Here is a 19,111-nt window from a genome sequence, read left to right on the forward strand (position 1 = left end):
CAAGCTCGCTCAAATCCTTATACGCTTGCCCATTTTTCCTGTTTCTAACACATCAACTTTGAGCCCAACATGTTCACTTGCTGCCTAATGGTTGAATATATCCCACCCACTATAAGTGCGTTGATGAAGAGATAAACAGTGTCATTCACTTCACCTGTCAGAGGTCATAATATTATGCATGATTATGCAGAGGTCATAATATTATGTATGTATAATATATAATATTTTGGAAACACTTTACAACAAGTTCCTATTAATTAACATTGGTTAGTGCATTAACTACCTAACTAGCAAAGATCAATACACAAAAAAACAACTGTTCATTTTTAGTTTACATCAGCTCAGGTCTATTACAGATTTTTAAGGAACTTCAATCAGATATTCTTAATTTTTGATTATAACAATGTATTAGTGTATGTTGAAATGAACAGTAACTAAGATTAATAAATGCTTTAGAAGTGTTATTCATTGTTAGTTCATTTTAACTTAAGGAACCTAATTTTAAAGTGATACCAATATTTTATAGATATGAAAAAAATCTGTAATTTTTAAAGATACATTTTATTTTATATTTAAAAATGTATCTACTGTTAGAGGCCGAAATACTGAGATTATAGCTCTTCTACAAAGTCTAGTGAGATAGTGGAGAATCTTACTGGTCATTATTTCATATTAGAGAACACATTTTAGAGAACTACATGCCTGTGTCTTCTAAATGACGCACATGAAATGACTTTTTGAGCATGTATTTTTGGACTCCGCCAATCTACATCCTAATTTTCTTCGCCTTCTGACTACAGCGTATGGCTCGCTGTTTCTCGTTGTTCCATTTGATCTCAGGAGCCATGGTTTTAGTCATGCAGAAAATGCGCAGAAGCCTTTTTCCCTCCCACTTTTACTCAGCATAATGATGGTGGCTGCACTTTTATGGTAACTTGTCATCACCTGGACATAATTTTGCTAGGAACAAGCATACTCACTAGCTACTAGCTGCTCTAAAATGTATCTATTATTCATCACATCCTTAAAAAACTTTTGAACATAATTCACTTTTTTCTTTCTTTCTTTCTTTCTGTTGGCCATGATATTTTCCCTTATGTAAAACCGTCTCATCTTAACATTTTACTTCTGGGGAAAGATAATTAATGTTACACTACTGTGAGAGGGTCAGCCAGCCACCAGTCTAATTCATACTGCCAAATTTAATTGCAGCACCTGTGTTGGGAATTATAAGCCTCCCTCCTTAGTCACAGGTTTCACGGCATTCTTCTCTTTATTTTATTTGTTGAGTTAGTGCCATTTAGTTATCTGAAGTGTTGCAGTGAACAACATTGGCAACTAAATGTCAAACCCCAAAGACCAGCTGAATTGAATTATAGGCTGGTTAATGGTGGGAGAACAGCATGGCTAAACTGGTCCACCTGATATACCAGCGCTAACTAAGGCCCCGTCCACACGGAGACACGTTTAGCTGTATACGTATACATTTTGTACCGTATCAGCGTTTCGTCCACATGGATCCGGCGCTTTGGAAGCATGAATCCGATATTTTCTGAAACCGGGTCCCAGAGTGGATCATTCTGAAAACGACAATCTTCCGTTTTCGTGTGTACAGCCAATCCGTATATTTTGCGAAACGGGAAGTCATCACACTATGCCTGGCATGGTGAAAGAGTTAAGAGATACAACTACGGGCACTGGGCATGCGCACATCAATATCGCGTCATTTAATTACCGTATTTGCATTATTGTAAGGGTAGGTTTAGGGTTGGGGTAGGTGTAGGCATTAATAAAACACATCTGTTAAGTAGCAAATGTATTTATTGTTATTTTATTGTGAGATTTGGCCTTACCTCCTGCCAGCTGCTATACCCAAGGAGGTAATCTAGCACTCTGAAAAGTGTTCCACTCATAGGGGCGGCCATTGCTAACCAAGCCATCACCTGCTGTTAGCATCCCATTGACTCCCATTCATTTTTGAGTCACTTTGACAGTAAATAACTTTACATCTGAGGCGTTTAAAGACTCCATTTGTTTTATTTCTAAAGAAACACAACAATGCATAAAAGGCTCCATTACCTTGTATCTTACACTATCGCCCCGTAGAAGCTGTTTTTGTAAAAATAGGCTAACGATTGCGTCATAACCAACGCCACTCTGTCGCACAGTTGAGAAATTACCGTATAGACAGAAGGAGATGCTCGGGAGCAATCTTTTACTGTCTATGAGGCTGTCTGAAGGACGTGGAGACATACAGTCTGATAAAGTCAAGGGATAAGAATGGGGAGAGGCCGATAGTAAGCCAAAAGCAACGGGACAAAACATTTAAACAACGTGATTCAGATTTTACTTTCCACAACTACTAGACTTACAACTGTAGGCTGGTTGCTTACATCCCATCTACATCGTCAAGCTCAGTCTGAGCCTGCGCAGTTCGCTCAGCCATCAGGAAGTGAGTGCTTCTAATTGACTTCATTTTCCGCCGTTGAAGTCAATGGGATCCCTCTGTCTTTTTTCTTTCCTGTCTATGGCTATACCCCTTCTAGCCACAACTCTTCTTCTCCGTTTTTAGTGTATTTCTGTGGCAGAATTTCTGTGGCCACACACTGGCCTGGCATGTATACTACATCGTCGTCCTTTTCATTGCTCTCATGTGTACGCAGATATTTCTTGAAATGAGGAGAAAAAAAAGATTGGATTGGGAAGCCTCTGGCTTCATGTGGACGGGGCCTAACATAAATCAACCTGGACCAGCATAGTTTTAATAGGGTGACCAAAAGTCCTGTTTTCCCAGGATATGTCCTGTTTTGAAGTCCTGTCCTGGCCCTAATATAACAAGTTTATATACATACCAAGGGGCATAGTTTAAATGTACTGAAATTAATAAGGAATCTTTGAGTAAACTTCAAGCATCATTTGAGTATCTCATTGCCTGGTCAAGTGTCCTGGTTTTCGTTAATCAAAAAATGGTCACCATAGTTTTAAGATTGACTCTCCTCTTAGCATTTTTAGCTAAATATCTTCATAAAGTAGGCCACTCTAAAGATGAAGTCTGCATGTGGTCTTTTGCTCAAAATGGCTCACTGCTAAAATTGAGACGATGCTTGGCTTGTGTCCTCAGACAACTACTACACAGTGACATAATTAGACATTACGGTGGCTGGGTTGTACGAGAGGGGTCGGGCAGATGTGCTGACGTTAACTGAAAACGACACTGTTAAATGTCCCTTTGACTCCCCAGAGCAGTGATTCTCATTCTGATTATGTAATTACTTTCAACAAGCTGCAATGCCAACCATTTTCAGCGACAGGTGCAAGGTACGTGGTCAAATTCTTTAGTTGTTTTGTTATTTACAGACTTCATCTCTACTGCAATTTAAAATATATTATGCAAGTTGTGTGTGTGTGTGTGTGTGTGTGTGTGTGTGTGTGTGTGTGTGTGTGTGTGTGTGTGTGTGTGTGTGTGTGTGTGTGTGTGTGTGTGTGTTTAATACATATAATTTTAAATAAAGTAATTGCTACTAGTGAATTTATTTGTTCTGGTTTTGCTTTTTACAATGGAAAGTGTGACATAACACAGTATCACCCAAACTGTTCATTGTGCAAAGTTTAATGGTCAAAACACATAGGTTCTCTTTCATTAAAGTTTATTTCGCTCTCCTCATTCGTAAGTCGCTTTGGATAAAAGCGTCTGCTAAATGATTTAATGTAAATGAAAGTAAACTATTTGTGCCAAAAATTATGGTCATGATTTAGGAGGCCAAAGAAAAGAGGATTAAAAAATGATTAGAAATTGAACAACTACTGACAAAAGTATTCATTTTTATACAGAGAACAATAAATACATTTAAAATAACATGACAAATACAACCTGTATAAAGCTGTCAAATGAGTGGTTGAAACATAACCACGTGTAGTCTAGAAAAACTAAAAAATGACAGTCCTTTTCTTGATGTTGCTGTGAATGCTTTCAGGCAAGCTAGCAGGAGAGTGAAGGCATGGTTTGGACATATTTTATGAAAACTTTACTACATGAGTGGATGCGCACTGTGTCAGTACATTCATAGAAACGCTAAAATGACCCTTTCAGAGCAGTTTCACTGTCAGCAAACAACAGTGAGTGAGCAATAGCCATCTCATTTCACCATCTCGGTTAACTACAGACCCGATAATAGTCTGGCTACGAGTAACCCACTTCTGGCCACATTGCTGTTTTTGCCCAGATAACGTGCGTGATGTATGATATTCCATCATCTAAGCAAAGTCAACAGTGATTACAAGGTGTTTGGTTACAATATTCAGTTCATGTTCTAGATGACTAGACTATTCTTGTGCTATGGGTAGACGTCTATTTAATTTTCACTGACAGTCAAAATTTCGCCTCGTTTTTTGCCCAGACATCAGGGCTGTGTTTGGACGGCTTAGATGCCTTTTAAAATACAAAATTGTTTGCTGGGTCAGTAATACAATAAAAAAAGAAAATATTACAAACAGGAGGGGGAAAAAAAGAAAAAAAGCCTACTAAAAAACTTAGCCTACTATAATAATGTAATTTACAGAAATTGAATAATCAAATGTAAAAAATAGAACACTGCATATTGTAGTAAACATACATTGCTTCCTATTAAAGTTGCTAAAATGATTCAGTGAAGAGCAGTGAATGATTATCTCGTTTTCTTTTGTTGTTTGGTTAACATTAAATGACAGTTCCCTTTCGTTCAGTCACTCCGACGTAACGTCAGTGACTGACGAATGGGGGTTTCGCCTAGAAGCCAATCATCTTCGAGATCTTAGAAAGCGCCCAATGGCAGTGCCAATGCCATGGGCATGCGAATTTGCATGCGTAACTCCGCCTACCCACCTGGGTATATAAGAAAGTAGCTGGCATGAATCGCATTATGTTTCTGCTTCGGAGCCAAGAGCATCTCTTCACTCCGGCAAGCCTGAATTCTGAAGTCCTCTCTTCAGTCTTCGAGACGAGCGGTTTTCCAGGGTGTTGGTGTAACGGCGCGTTCCAGCGATCTCACTTCGGCACTCTGCAGAGCTTCCTCTCACAAAAAGAGCTTGCGTGTGGCACGTCTTTTTCAAGACGGGTTGCCCGCGCACTTCCGGGTGCGGTCGATATCTGTTGCTGTCTTTGGGACGCATTCACTGCTCGACGTGTTTGGGCCCAGCACGTTCGGACAGTGTTTGTGGATGTGCTGTGTTCCCTCTGTGGGAACATGACCATCGCGATGTTGTGGTCGAGACTCAATGATCTCTGTAAAGAGAGAGAGTCCCCTCTGCCACACCCCGATCTACCATCTCCGAGAGAGGTGGTACTTTGGCTGGTGGCCAGGGTGACCTGAGGGCGGTGCTGTGGTATTAAGAACCCCGACGATCATTCCTCGGGCCACTCCCGCCCTCTTGCACATCGCTTCCAGTGAGTGTTGGACTGAAGCAGCGGGACCGTCTGCTGACGCCCCGTTCGTTTCGTTCATACTCCAGATAGCGGCGAGAGGTCGATTGCCGCATCTCAAGGTGGGCTAGAGTCCTTTGGGGATGACGATTCGGCTATGCTCCGCCTCCGGGTGTGGTAGCACTGTAGAATCTGACCTGGAGTTGACAGCCATGTTATCTCGGGCAGCCGCGAGCCTCGGGCTGGTGTGAATCTCCACCCTGTCACGAGTGCTCGCGGTTGGGCGATTGGTTTTTGGAGGTGGCACCCGACAGCTGCGGGCCCCGCCCCCAATGCCATTTCGCTCCCGAGATGCATGAGGAGTGCACGCGGTCCGGGAGATCTCCGGGTCTTCCCGCGACCGTTTGGTGGCCTCCTCCGCCTTCTCTGCCCTCGAGGGGTCGCGGCCTAAGGGTACACTGGGGTCCCTCCCTCTCAGTCAGGTGCTCTGTTGCGCACTACGGTGTCCACTGAGTGCTTTGACTTGACGCGGTGAGGCTATCCTAAGCGCCCTCCCAAGCCTGCTGGCTCGTCTACTTCGGTGGCGTAGTCCAGCAGTGCTATGGGGTAAGCTGCCGCCCCGATGCGTATGCACGAGGACAGAGCTGATCCAGGGCTTACGAGCCCCCTCGCAGAGCAGACCCCAGTGGAACGCGAGCCCTTCCCTGGTCTCCTCTGTCAGGGCGCAGTCGTTACCAGTGCCTCGACACCGGGCCGCGATCCTGGACCTTCGCGTCCTGAACCGATCCCTGTACAGGCTTCCGTTCAGGATGTTGACTGCGAAACGCCTTTTCGAATGCGTTCGTCCATGCGATTGGTTTGCAGCGATCGACCTGAAGGACGCGTACTTCCATGTGTCCATCCTTCCGCGATGCAGACCGTTCCTACGGTTTGTGTTCGAAGGGCGGGCATATCAGTATGCCGTACTACCATTCGGGCTAGCTCTGTCCCCTCGCGTCTTCACGAAGATTGTCGAGGCAGCCCTTGCGCCACTCAGGCAACAAGGGGTTCGCATCCTGTACTATCTCGACGACTGGCTCATACTGGGCCACTCTCGGGACCGGGTGTGCGAACACAGAGACCTGGTTCTCCACCACGTAGCTCGTTTGTGCCTTCGGGTCAACTGGGAGAAGAGCAAACTCTGCCCAGTGCAGAGGATCTCTTTTCTCGGTATGGAGATCGACTCGGTCGCCATGTGTGCGCAGCTTACCGGCGTGCGCGCACAGTCACTGCTGACTTGCCTCCCTCAGATAGAGAGCAAGAGTGCGGTTCCACTGAAACTGTTTCAGAGGCTCCTGGGGCATATGACATCTGCAGCCGCGGTGACGCCGCTCGGATTGCTTCATATGAGACCGCTTCAGCACTGGCTTCGCGATCGAGTCCCGAGATGGGCATGGCAGTCCGGCACGCTCCGGGTCCCAGTGGCTCGGGCCTGCAGACAGACTCTCACCCAGTGGTCGAACCTCAGCTTCTACGGGCAGGTGTGCCCTTAGAGCGAGTTTCCCGGCATGTTGTTGTGTCAACAGATGCGTCCACCACGGGTTGGGATGCCATGTGCAATGGACATGTAGCCGCCGGCTCTTGATCAGAGAGCCAGAGCCGCCTGCATATCAATTGCCTCGAGTTGCTGGCAGTACGGTTCGCCCTGCACCTCTTTCGAGCGTTGCTGAAGGGTCAACACGTACTAGTCAGATCGGACAACACGGCCGTAGTAGTGTACATCAACCACCAGGGCGGTCTACACTCCCGCCGCATGTCCCAACTCGCCCGCCATCTCGTTTTATGGAGTCAGAAGCGCCTGAGGTCCCTTCGTACTGTCCATATCCCGGGGATCCTGAACCGTGCAGCCGACGCGCTCTCACGGGTTCACCCAATCCCTGGGGAGTGGAGACTCCATCCCCAGTCGGTCCAGCTGATTTGGGATCAGTTCGGGGACGCACAGGTAGATCTGTTGCCTCCCACGACTCGTCCCACTGCAGCCTGTACTATTCCCTGACCGAGGGCACGCTCGGCACGGATGCACTGGCACACAGCTGGCCGCAGGGCCTACGCAAGATGCGTTTCCCCCAGCGAGCCTTCTTGCACGTGTTCTGTGCAAGGTCAGGGAGGACAAGGAGCAGGTCATCTTGGTCGCCCCGTACTGGCACGGCCGGACCTGGTTCCCAGAACTAGTTCTCCTTGCGACAGCCCCTCCCTGGCCGATTCCTCTGAGACAGGTCCTACTCTCTCAGAGACGGGGCACCCTGTGGCACCCGCGTCCCGATCTTGGAACCTCCAAAAACGTGTGGCTCCTGGACGGGACGCGGCAGGTTTGTGTACCCTACCACCTACGGTGGTGGCTACCATCACTTCCGCTCGGGCCGAGTCCACGAGACAGGCCTATGCGTTGAAGTGGAACCTCTTCATCAATTGGTGCTCTTCTTGCCAAGAAGACCCCTGGAAATGCCCGATCGGGTCTGTGCTCTCTTCCTCCAGGAAGGGTTGGATCGAAGGCTGTCTCCATCCACCCTGAAGGTTTATGTGGCCGCTATCGCTGCCTACCATGACCTCTTGGACGGGAAAACGGTAAGTAAGCACGACCTGGTCATCAGGTCCCTGAGGGGTGCGAGGAGACGACATCCTCCTCGTGCTCCTCTCATACCCTCTTGGGACCTCTCAGTAGTTCTAAGTGCTCTGCAGAGGGCCCCTTTAGCCTTTGCGGTCAGTAGATGTTAAGTTCTTGTCTATGAATACAGCACTCCTGACCGCATTGGCCTCCATCAAGAGGGTAGGGGACCTGCAGGCATTTTCGGTTGACGAAACGTGCCTGGAATTCGGGCCGGCTGACTCTCACGTGATCCTGAGACCCCGGCCTGGATATGTGCCCAAGGTTCCCACCACTCCGTTCAGAGACCAGGTGGTGAACCTGCAAGCGCTGCCTTTGGAGGAGGCAGACCCAGCCTTGGCATTGCTCTGTCCAGTACGCGCCCTTCGTGCTTACGTAGACAGGACGCAGTGTTTCAGGACCTCAGACCAGCTCTTTGTCTGTTATGGTGGGAAGCTGAAAGGGAAGGCTCTCTCAAAGCAAAGGCTGTCTCACTGGATAGTGGACACCATTGTTTTGGCTTACCAGCAGCAGGGACGCCCATGTCCCCTTGGGGTCAGGGCCCATTCCACCCGGAGTGTGGCCTCCTCTTGGGCTTTAGCACATGGCGCTCCGCTGACAGACATCTGCAGAGCTGCAGGCTGGGCGACACCAAACACATTCGCCAGGTTTTATAACCTCCGAGTGGAGCCTGTATCCGACTATGTACTCGCCTCTACAAGTGGCCGGTAATGGATTGGCTCAGGTGTCTTCGCTTGCTCGCCATTCCACTCCACGGACTGGATACGTGCGATATTCTTCTCAGGTGAGTTCCCCGAGAGCCCTGAGCTCCTCCAGCACTGACAACGCCGACGCCAGTAAGTCTGCCCTTAGCCCAGACACTCGTGTCCGGCCAGGTGCCCCATGTGCATGGTTCCCCTCCGGCGACCCCCACATGTGTATTTCCACCGTAAGCCTCCCTGAGCGGGTGTATTCCCTTGGCAACCTTGCCACCTCCTGGGGTTAAAAATCCACCTGCGGCTGGTACCCCAGTGATCTTCCGTATGCAGCCCCCCGGGGTCATACCTGTATCCCTAAGTCCTCCCTACGGGTAGGCATTTTGGCGCATATCTCCTCCTGGAATATGCCTCCCAGTGTACCTTGGTATTCCTGCGTTAAGTAGAGGCCTTTGACCGTTCTAACTTGCATCAGGGTTCTCACACTTGCGCAGGGCACTGGGAGACAGCCGAGTGGCGTTATTGTATTGGGACCCCCATTCGTCAGTCACTGACGTTACGTCGGAGTGACTGAACGAAAGGGAACGTCTCGGTTACGTATGTAACCCTCGTTCCCTGAGGAGGGAACGGAGACGTAACGTCCCGTTGCCACATCCGCTGTACCGCTGGAACAGCCGAGAGTTCAGTCTTGGCTCCTCAGCAGGTAACATAATGCGATTCATGCCAGCTACTTCCTTATATACCCAGGTGGGTAGGCGGAGTTACGCATGCAAATTCGCATGCCCATGGCATTGGCACTGCCATTGGGCGCTTTCTAAGATCTCGAAGATGATTGGCTTCTAGGCGAAACCCCCATTCGTCAGTCACTGACGTTACGTCTCCGTTCCCTCCTCAGGGAACGAGGGTTGCATACGTAACCGAGACGTTACAGAAGCAGTTTTTAAGACTGCTGTCACTTTAAAACTGTACTAAATCTATGCTGACAAGCATTTGATTAGTTTTCCGAGACAGAGAATTTTATTTATTTTAGTTTTTTACAAATGTTTATGTTCACTCAAGATATATCAGACTGTGTTTATGTGCAAGAGAACTCGCCAAGACAGACATTTTGATATATTTTTGGTGCATTTGTCCATTTAACCGCATGTCCGAAGGCCAAAGTAGTCTATACTTCTCAGATAGTGTGCACAGAAACATCAGGTCAATATGCTTTTAACTATTTTCTTTTTTTTTTCTCGGTTGAAGAGGATCAAGTTTTATTAAGTTTATTTGCAGAGGACAACATCCAGTGGGCTCTGGAAAGTCGCGCTCAGTCCTACTTCACTGTACTTTAGACCGTGATGGAAAGTCAAACAGCAGTAGTTTAAAAGTGAAACAAAAATATTATTAATCACTCAGCACTTCACGATCTTTGAGAGCAATTGGCCCCCTGGCCCTGCGCAACCTGCGTATTTTGTACTGCGGATAAAGTACAATATTAGGAGGACAATAAATAAATGTAAAAACGCTCCAGTGGTGAAATCTGAGGGTTTCTTTCTGCGCACATATCTGAAACATATTACATTATTAGTGAACGAGGCACATTGTTTAATGTTATTTAGAGAACATACTATGTTCTAACAGTAAAATCTGCATCAAAGAAACATTGTCTCCTCCAGGTTTAGCTCTTTGAAAGGCTTTCTATTTTCAGACTGCTTAGTTATGACAACATTAATAAAAAAAACACAATTGACAGTTTGTATAATAATCTTGGTCTAAATATAATAAGTCATCAAGAGGTGGGGGAGGAGGCAAGAGAGAAAAAGAAAACAACTCAAAGAAGAACAAGACTCAAGACACATCTCAGGACATGTTACAACAAAAACCATGTGAAGCTCAACACTTCGGCCTGTGTATTCCTGGTTTGGTGACAGAGCTCTGACAATCTATTGTCAGACTATTGTCTTGTCTTGTCATGGTGAGCGTGAGCTTCTCTGTCTCTTTTCTCCCACTATAGAGTAGCGAAGTATGGGATTTTGGATGCAGACAAAGTGTTTTGAGTCCTGTGCCAGTTTGTCATCGTTCTGTACCTCTCGTGTCCTGTCCTGCCTGATTCTGTTGGACTTGCCCAGTCCTGCTTTGTCCAGCTGGCTGTCCTGTTTCCTTAGGGTAGATTTGGTTTGTTTATGTTTTATTATGTACTTTTATTAATAAAGCTGGCTGTTTCTGCATATCGAGTCCTCTTCCCTCAACCCCAACCTGAAAATCACATCCTCAAGGACGCGAGCAGGTTTGTTTACTTCATATACCGCAGGGGTTTAATTGAACATAAGATCTTTCATAATTAAAGCATTTTTTATTAAACCCTTGAAATGCTCCAACTTTCCTAAATGCCTGGAACCCAAAGGGAAGTGACCAGTAGGGATTTGTATCTAGTAATTATCTCTTACCTTAAGGATACTGTCTCACATCATGTAACTTGATGAATGTTTAAATTTATGGTCCAACTTGTTTTTCTGACTGCAGTGCTTGATGATTCTGTTAATGAAAACAAATGAAAATCAAACATATAGCATATATCAAACACACTCACCTAAAGGATTATTAGGAACATCTGTTCAATTTCTCATTAATGCAATTATCTAATCAACCAATCACATGGCAGTTGCTTCAATGCATTTAGGCGTGTGGTCCTGGTCAAGACAATCTCCTGAACTCCAAACTGAATGTCAGAATGGGAAAGAAAGGTGATTTAAGTAATTTTGAGTGTGGCATGGTTGCTGGTGCCAGACGGGCCGGCCTGAGTATTTCACAATCTGCTCAGTAACTGGGATTTTCACGCACAACCATTTCTAGGGTTTACAAAGAATTGTGTGAAAAGGGAAAAACATCCAGTGTGCGGCAGTCCTGTGGGCGAAAATACCTTGTTGATGCTAGAGGTCAGAGGAGAATAGGATGACTGATTTAAGCTGATAGAAGAGCAACTTTGACTGAAATAACCACTTGTTACAACCAAGGTATCCAGCAAAGCATTTGCGAAGCCACAACACGCACAACCTTGAGGCAGATTTGCTACAACAGCAGAAGACTCCACCGGGTACCACTCATCTCCACTACAAATAGGAAAAAAGAGGCTACAAGCTCACCAAAATTGGACAGTTGAAGACTGGAAAAATGTTTCCTGGTCTGATGAGTCTCGATTTCTGTTGAGACATTCAGATGATAGAGTCAGAATCTGGCGTAAACAGAATGAGAACATGGATCCATCATGCTTTGTTACCACTGGGCTGGTGGTGGTGGTGTAATGGTGTGGGGGATGTTTTCTTGGCACACTTTAGGCCCCTTAGTGCCAATTAGGCATCGTTTAAATGCCACGGCCTACCCGAGCATTGTTTCTGACCATGTCCATCCCTTTATGACCACCATGTACCCATCCTCTGATGGCTACTTCCAGCAGGATAATGCACCATGTCACAAAGCTTGAATCATTTCAAATTGGTTTCTTAAACATGACAATGAGTTCACTGTACTAAAATGGCCCCCACAGTCACCAGATCTCAACCCAATAGAGCATCTTTGGGATGTGGTGGAACGGGAGCTTCGTGCCCTGGATGTGCATCCCACAAATCTCCATCAACTGCAAGATGCTATCCTATCAATATGGGCCAACATTTCTAAAGAATGCTTTCAGCACCTTGTTGAATCAATGCCACACAGAATTAAGGCAGTTCTGGAGGCGAAAGGGGGTCAAGCACAGTATTAGTATGGTGTTCCTAATAATCCTTTAGGTGAGTGTATATCTTATCACACAACAGAGTTGTAGCCTGGAAGCAAATCATGTTTTTCAGGAAAATGACCCATTCTAACCCATTTCTCATGACATATAGCTCTGAAACCGGTCCTCTCGGAAAGCAAATGAAAGGGACCGGGAGGGATGGAAAATTGCAATCATCCTATTCAGGGGTCTCTCAGCGTCCACTTACCCACGGTCATTATTGCAAACCTGCACACTGTCTACCAAGAAATAACAACGAACACAAGTGCAGATGGAGTACTGTGCTTACTCAGGGTAATTCAGTTCATTTTGGGAGCAAATAAATTGCTCACTATATACTTCTCATTGTGTTCTGGTTTGTCTGTGCTACATTCTGTTATTTGGTTGTTGTTGACACATCACTTCATTCACATGGCGCATTAACACATTTAGTACAACCTCAATTCCAGAAAAGTTGGGACATTTTGTAAAATAATTAATAAAATTAAGAATCTGTGATATTGTTAATTCTCTTTAAGCTTTATTTAACTGACTAAAGTACAAAGAAAAAAAACTTTCAATGTAAATATAAACACATTTAGATTTTGATGGCTGCAAGTTGCAACACACTCCAAAAAAGTTGGGATGGAGGCTAAATTAAACTGAAAAAATGTGAGAATATCTAAACTCTTAAACTGTTTTGAAACATGTAGGTCTACACAGGACATAGTCAGGAGACAAAATATCAAAAGCTCAATAAAATGGGTTGAACCTGACATGGTCTGCCATACTATCAGAAAAATGACAAAGACATTTGCCAGGTACCATTTGTGGAAGGGAAAGATGATGACATTAGCATGTCATTGATCACAGACTTTGGCCATTGTTCACTCCAGTCTCTCAGTCCTGAAAGGACAATGTGTGAATAAGCACAGACTCAAACTCAACAAACTGGTTTTGCCATGTGGTTTGAAGCCACAAAACATGGATTTCTTATGCATGGTAAATGGACTGCATTTTATATAACGCTTTCAACAGACCCATGGTCATCCAAAGCACTTTACATCTTGCCTCACATTCACCCATTCACTCACTCATTCATACGGCGACGGCGGTGTCAGCCATGCAAGGCTCCATCCATCTCGTCGGGGAGCTTAAATGATCAATTTTGTTGCATGCTCTACTGTAAATGCTAAGGAAGAATTATTTTTCTGTGGCCTTGAAAGTTATCCTTTTCATAGAATTAAGTAATTGCGAGTGTTCACAGGATGAACTGGTCGATTGATTGTAATGTTTATGTAGCCGCATCAAGTTAATCTCATTAACTAGTTCAAATATTCATAATTAATCATGACTAATAATCATAATGAGTTATGAATAATAATTTATATTTCCCCTTTGAGCTAAATTTCTCAGCCCCCAAAACAGAGGGACCAGCCAGACTTTTATTAGTGACAGAAACAAAAGCAAACCTCTGTAATGGTATGGAGGTTTATCAGTTGAAGGTACTATTGACGTGGAAACAAATACTGGAATTGTATAGAGACATTTACTGCCATCAAGATGACACTTTTCCTGGGAAGCAAGACCAATGCCAGGCCTCATTCTGCACGTGTTATTACAGAGTGCTTTCTTAGACACTCTACTGACGTAGAAGGGATGTGCTTGACTGGCCAGCCTGAAGTCCATTTCTGTCTCCTGCTGAAATGTACGGCCCATCATAAAAAGGAGAATCAGACAACGATGACCACAGACTGTTGAGCAGCTGTTTTATATCAGGCGAGATTGGGCAAAAAAATCCACAACAAAAACGGCAACATATAATATCCTCAATTCTAAAATATTTTAAGTGGTCAACATGCCTTTGTACTTTGAAGTGTGATGCAGACATTAAAAATCTAAATCTGTTTATATTTACAAAAGTAAGTTGGCCAGTGAAAATGTTGAAAATCTGTTCTTTTGTCAGGTTAAAGATAATTAACAAATCATATATTCTTGATTTTATTGCATTTTACAAAATCCCAACTTTTCAAGAATTAGGGTTGTATATTACAATGGCACTGTAGTCACAATTTCATATTTAGGGCATAGAAGACTCAGAAGGCTGTTGAAAATATCCTGAGAATCAGAGCGTTTTATATAAAAGATTAACAGCCAGGATCGGTGTTGTTTCTTTGGAACGATGAGTCAGAACATCCATTACTTCAGTAAACACTTTTGTCTTTTCTGCCTCTCTCTATTTTTCATTTTCTCTTTGAAGGGTGAAGATGCGGTACCTGCTATAAAATACGATGTGTGGGTGTTTTGGTTTCTACAGTTCATGATTTAGACAATTTTGCAGCCTGGAATTTGTAAGGTGCAGGATGTTCCCTTAATTGACAATGGCGTGATTAAAAAAAGAAAACAACACAGTGGGCATGGCAACGGCTCGTGACGAAGGATGCGAGAGCTTTAATGAAAAGATACTCATGTAGTTTACCCAAGAAAACGAGTTAATCCTGGTTACTTTTTTCATTATTTGACCATGAGTAAGGAGATCCAATAGATGCTGCTACTTAAAAAAAAAAAAGTGGCAAAATCAATTGAATGCTGGCTAAAAACAAAATTTGAATTCAATCAGGTAGAATATTTTCATTGGCTCACTTGTCTTCTACATGGGAAAATGTGTGTTGCTGACAAACCATCACCATTCGATGAAGATGACTAAGATGGACGGTTTGAATAGTGACTCTAATGTCACAATTTTCAAAAGCCATCTCCAATTCTAGGTAGCAATAATTCGACAAATAGAAAAAAGAAATCAAAGGCTGCTAAATTGTGACAGGCTGTTTTGATAATGCAACTCAATTCAACCCCAAAGCCATTTTACATTTTAATGTGTTTAAATTTAAATGAGGGAGACAGAGCCAACACAGGTAAACACAGATGTGGGGAATGAATCTCTAATTTAAGGAGCGGATTTAAGGGTACAGCATTCATTACTACATTAAAAAAACACAGCTGTGCGCGAAATAATATCACCTAGCTTCATCGTCAATAGTCCTAATCACAACTGTATGCTTGCTGTTGGTCAGAAAGTGAAGTATTTAAGCAGTGTTTAGCCTTTGTGAGGTTCTTGTGTGGGCGACAACGCTGATTGAGGCTGAATGCTCCTTCACTGCTGTTTGTAACCGCGCGGTGGGAGGCGAAATGTCTCAAAATGTCAAATTCAAAATTCCCAGGGAATCTGACACCCACTGCGGTCTGTAATCCAGGTTATTACCAGCCTTCACTCCCCCATATGTGAATCATTTTCTCTTCTGGCATCAGTACAAATCGGTGGATTTGAATACAAAGCTAAATAAAATACTGCAGCGCAGAAGGGCAGAGGACGGTCAAATTGTAAAAGATGATGTATCACTATGCCTGCACTGTTGCAATATGCCCCTTTACCCCGTAGCCTTTCAGACCGAGTTTGCAGGAAAGTTTTCAGTGTGAACAAATAAAGCCATGACAATTTCAAATTTACGTCCGCCTACTTAACACTTGATGCATTTCATTTTGTTTGCATGCACATTTAAGATTAGATAATGGATTTTCTTTCTTGTCATTTCACAAAAAAGGCAGTGTGTCAGTCTACAAATCAATAAAGCTTTACTTTAAAACTTTTTAATCTGGATAAAGCTTCACCCCACTTCACTACTTGTTCTACATTAATAAAGGGGTCATGAACCGGCTTTTTAATTTTTATACTGTTGTCAACTTACGATGTTTGCGTGGTTTTTACATTCAAAAACATCATAATGAATAAGTACCTGGATTTAAGCCTAGCTCCTGAAACGTTCAGTTTTTTAATAGGTGTGCTGCACTGAAGACATGCTAACAGTTTTTCATATTATAATGAGCTTCGACTCCCCCAGTACACGAGGGGATTTTTTTTTTAAACGTGTGAAAAAACAGCAACCGGAATGAATCGCCCACAGGGCTCACAAAATGTCTTTATTAAACAAACACAATGATGTATCTCTCATCCATGCACGATTAGTTGGAATGTTATTTTTTATTACTTGGCTCACCTGACTGGTGGATATAGCCACGAACCGTTCATTAATACCACACACATACAAAAACAAAAGTGCACCATCCTTCGAATGAAACATTAAAGCAAGGTCATGACTCTCTGTGGTCATTAAAAATCCAATGGCACTTCTCGTAAAGAGTAGGCTGGACAAATTCCCTCGATTGGCCCTTACCAATAATGGCCTCCTAATAATCCCCATCCACTTAATTGGCTCCATGATGCTCTCTTCTCTCCACCTATTTCGCTGGTGTATCCACTGGCTCTGTTGTAACTGGATGCTCCACACTGGTGGTGGTTGAGGAGAGACCCCTGACATGAGTGTAAAGTGCTTTGGGTGTCCAGTAGTACATATGAAAGTGCTATATAAATGCCTTATTCATTCATTCGTTCATTCGTTCATTCATTCATTCATTCATTCATTCATTCATTCATTCATTCATTCATTCATTCAACAATTCACATCAAGAAAGGAATGTTATTTCACTTTTTAAGATAACCTGTCGGGCAGGCCGGTGATAAATTTTGGATATCGGGCTTTGCGTGCCCTCTCCCATACATGTTCTAGTCTGATCCCGAATCGCAGCACAATGAACAAACAACTCCTCAAATACAAAGGATACTCCAGCCTGTGACAGTGTGGTAAGTTATGGTAAATTATGTTTCACATAATCAGTACATATCAAATGATTTGTAACAATGCAATACTATCATTTTTTATTTTTTTAAATGTCTGTAAGTGTGTTGCATCATTCCTGTCAGATCCAATGCAGAAGGCACAGCATCATCTTTAATCTCATCCAGTCTGCAAATCCAGTCTCATTAACAAACAAATCCACAGTGAAATGAAGCAAACAAATTCACAATGTCTTACCTATGTGAGCTGGATCTTCATTAAAAAAAGTTTATCCATGCATTCCTGATATTGGAATCCGAATGAAGCTTATGACTTGTTTATTGCTTGGAAGTTCGATCCGGCTTAGCTCCACGTAAGCCTATGTAATTTATCTATAATAATCTATAACAGAATTAGGTGTTCTTCTTCTTCGGTTAAGTTTGACTACACTCTGACGTCACAGGGAAGCACATTCGCAGAATGATCGTTTGATGAGCTAGCTGTCAATAAAAGCTTTTCTTTCACTAACAGGTTTCAGCTCCAAAACTTACAGGATATTCTTATATTACCTTTTTTTATATAAAAAAATCTCAAGGGAAAGTTGATTTCTCAGTTCATGACCACTTTAAAAGAAATACTTTTTTTCTGTAGCTATACAGAGACCCGCAGATGTCCACTGTCCATTTATTGTCTGATGGAAATAAATCCGGTAAGATATATCTAAAGATCAACCGTTTCAATCCAATCTGCTGGAAATCGGAGAGTATACCTTCTAAGCCTCGGCCACAACCTTCGAGGTTGGAAAGTTCGGTCTGGACTTAATCCGTTGTGGAGCAACTGTGCTTGAACAGGAGCTGTTTGGACCAATCAAATTGTCAAGGAGGGCTTTATATGATGATTGACAGATAATCAACAGTAACGTAATCATCCCCATCACCAAAGAGCGCTTGGGTCGAATTTGTTCTAATCCTAAACAGAGAACTTCGTATATGCATTCACCTTTACTATTTTTCTCAAAAATTATGATTGTGTTGGTAAGTACTCTGTGTATACTGAAATTCTGTTTTAAAATATCGGCAAAGATCGTTTACACTCATCTTCTGTAAATCATATTGAGTTCTGTTGACAACTATGCGTCGCATACGTCACGTTGCTCTGATTGGTTGTAGGTCTATCCGATCTTTCCTGGTTCATTTGAAACACACCCCATAATCACAGCCCACAACAGCATCAGATTCATGATGATGTCAGGCTAGAGTACACCAGTCTAGATTATGTTCAGAAGTGTTGTTTAGAAGGCATTGGTTGATACAATAAGGAATTTCTGAGGGAGAACTAATCACTGAATTTGACAGAGCATGGCCTCAAATATTTCAGCCCCTGCTGGTAGATGTCAGAATTACATCATTTGGACACTATATCAGCATATTTCTCTATTAATGGCTGTACACACTATAACATAACATAAAAAAGAAAAAAATCCAACTTGAAAAAAATGGTTCAGATTTGTATAGAATTTATATTATGTTGACTTCACCATATTTAAGATGTGAGTTAAAATGTGCATCTCATTGCAACTCATTTATTTTATTTAGTCATCTTGACAAGTTCATTAGATACTATATATTCAAACGCATAATATTTTAGGATATTATAAACCTGAATAAGCTAAATGAACTTTTAATACTGTAACTGAATATTTAGCAAAAGCACGTTCGCTCTGCTTTATCCTGTAGGGTGTTCAGATGATTTCACTAAATATCCTGTAATTGCACTCAACAAAACATGCTAATTGAAACCAGAAGCACAGCATTCATAACGCCCAAGGGGTAAACATATCGGCCGCACTTTCTTAAATCATGCTTGGTCAGGGAAAAGCATAGAGAATCTCATCAAACGGCTTCAAGGACGAATCGAGGTGAGGACGAGCAACCGGCGGCTTAATCGATCAATCACACTAAAAGCATT

General features: G+C 43.3%; 1 long non-coding RNA gene across 3 annotated transcripts in view; it reads right to left on the reverse strand.

Annotated features, from left to right (window-relative positions):
• LOC137092714 (uncharacterized) overlaps positions 1-19,111 on the reverse strand; it is a 67,633-nt gene that overhangs the window by 48,230 nt on the left and 292 nt on the right. For all 3 annotated transcript variants that reach the window (XR_010908329.1, XR_010908330.1, XR_010908331.1), the window contains exon 2: positions 11,167-11,254. This is a non-coding gene — a long non-coding RNA (uncharacterized lncRNA). The remainder of the gene's footprint in view (positions 1-11,166; positions 11,255-19,111) is intronic.

Source organism: Pseudorasbora parva, chromosome 11 (genome assembly GCF_024679245.1).
Source record: "Pseudorasbora parva isolate DD20220531a chromosome 11, ASM2467924v1, whole genome shotgun sequence".
Classification (NCBI taxonomy): Eukaryota; Metazoa; Chordata; class Actinopteri; order Cypriniformes; family Gobionidae; genus Pseudorasbora; species Pseudorasbora parva.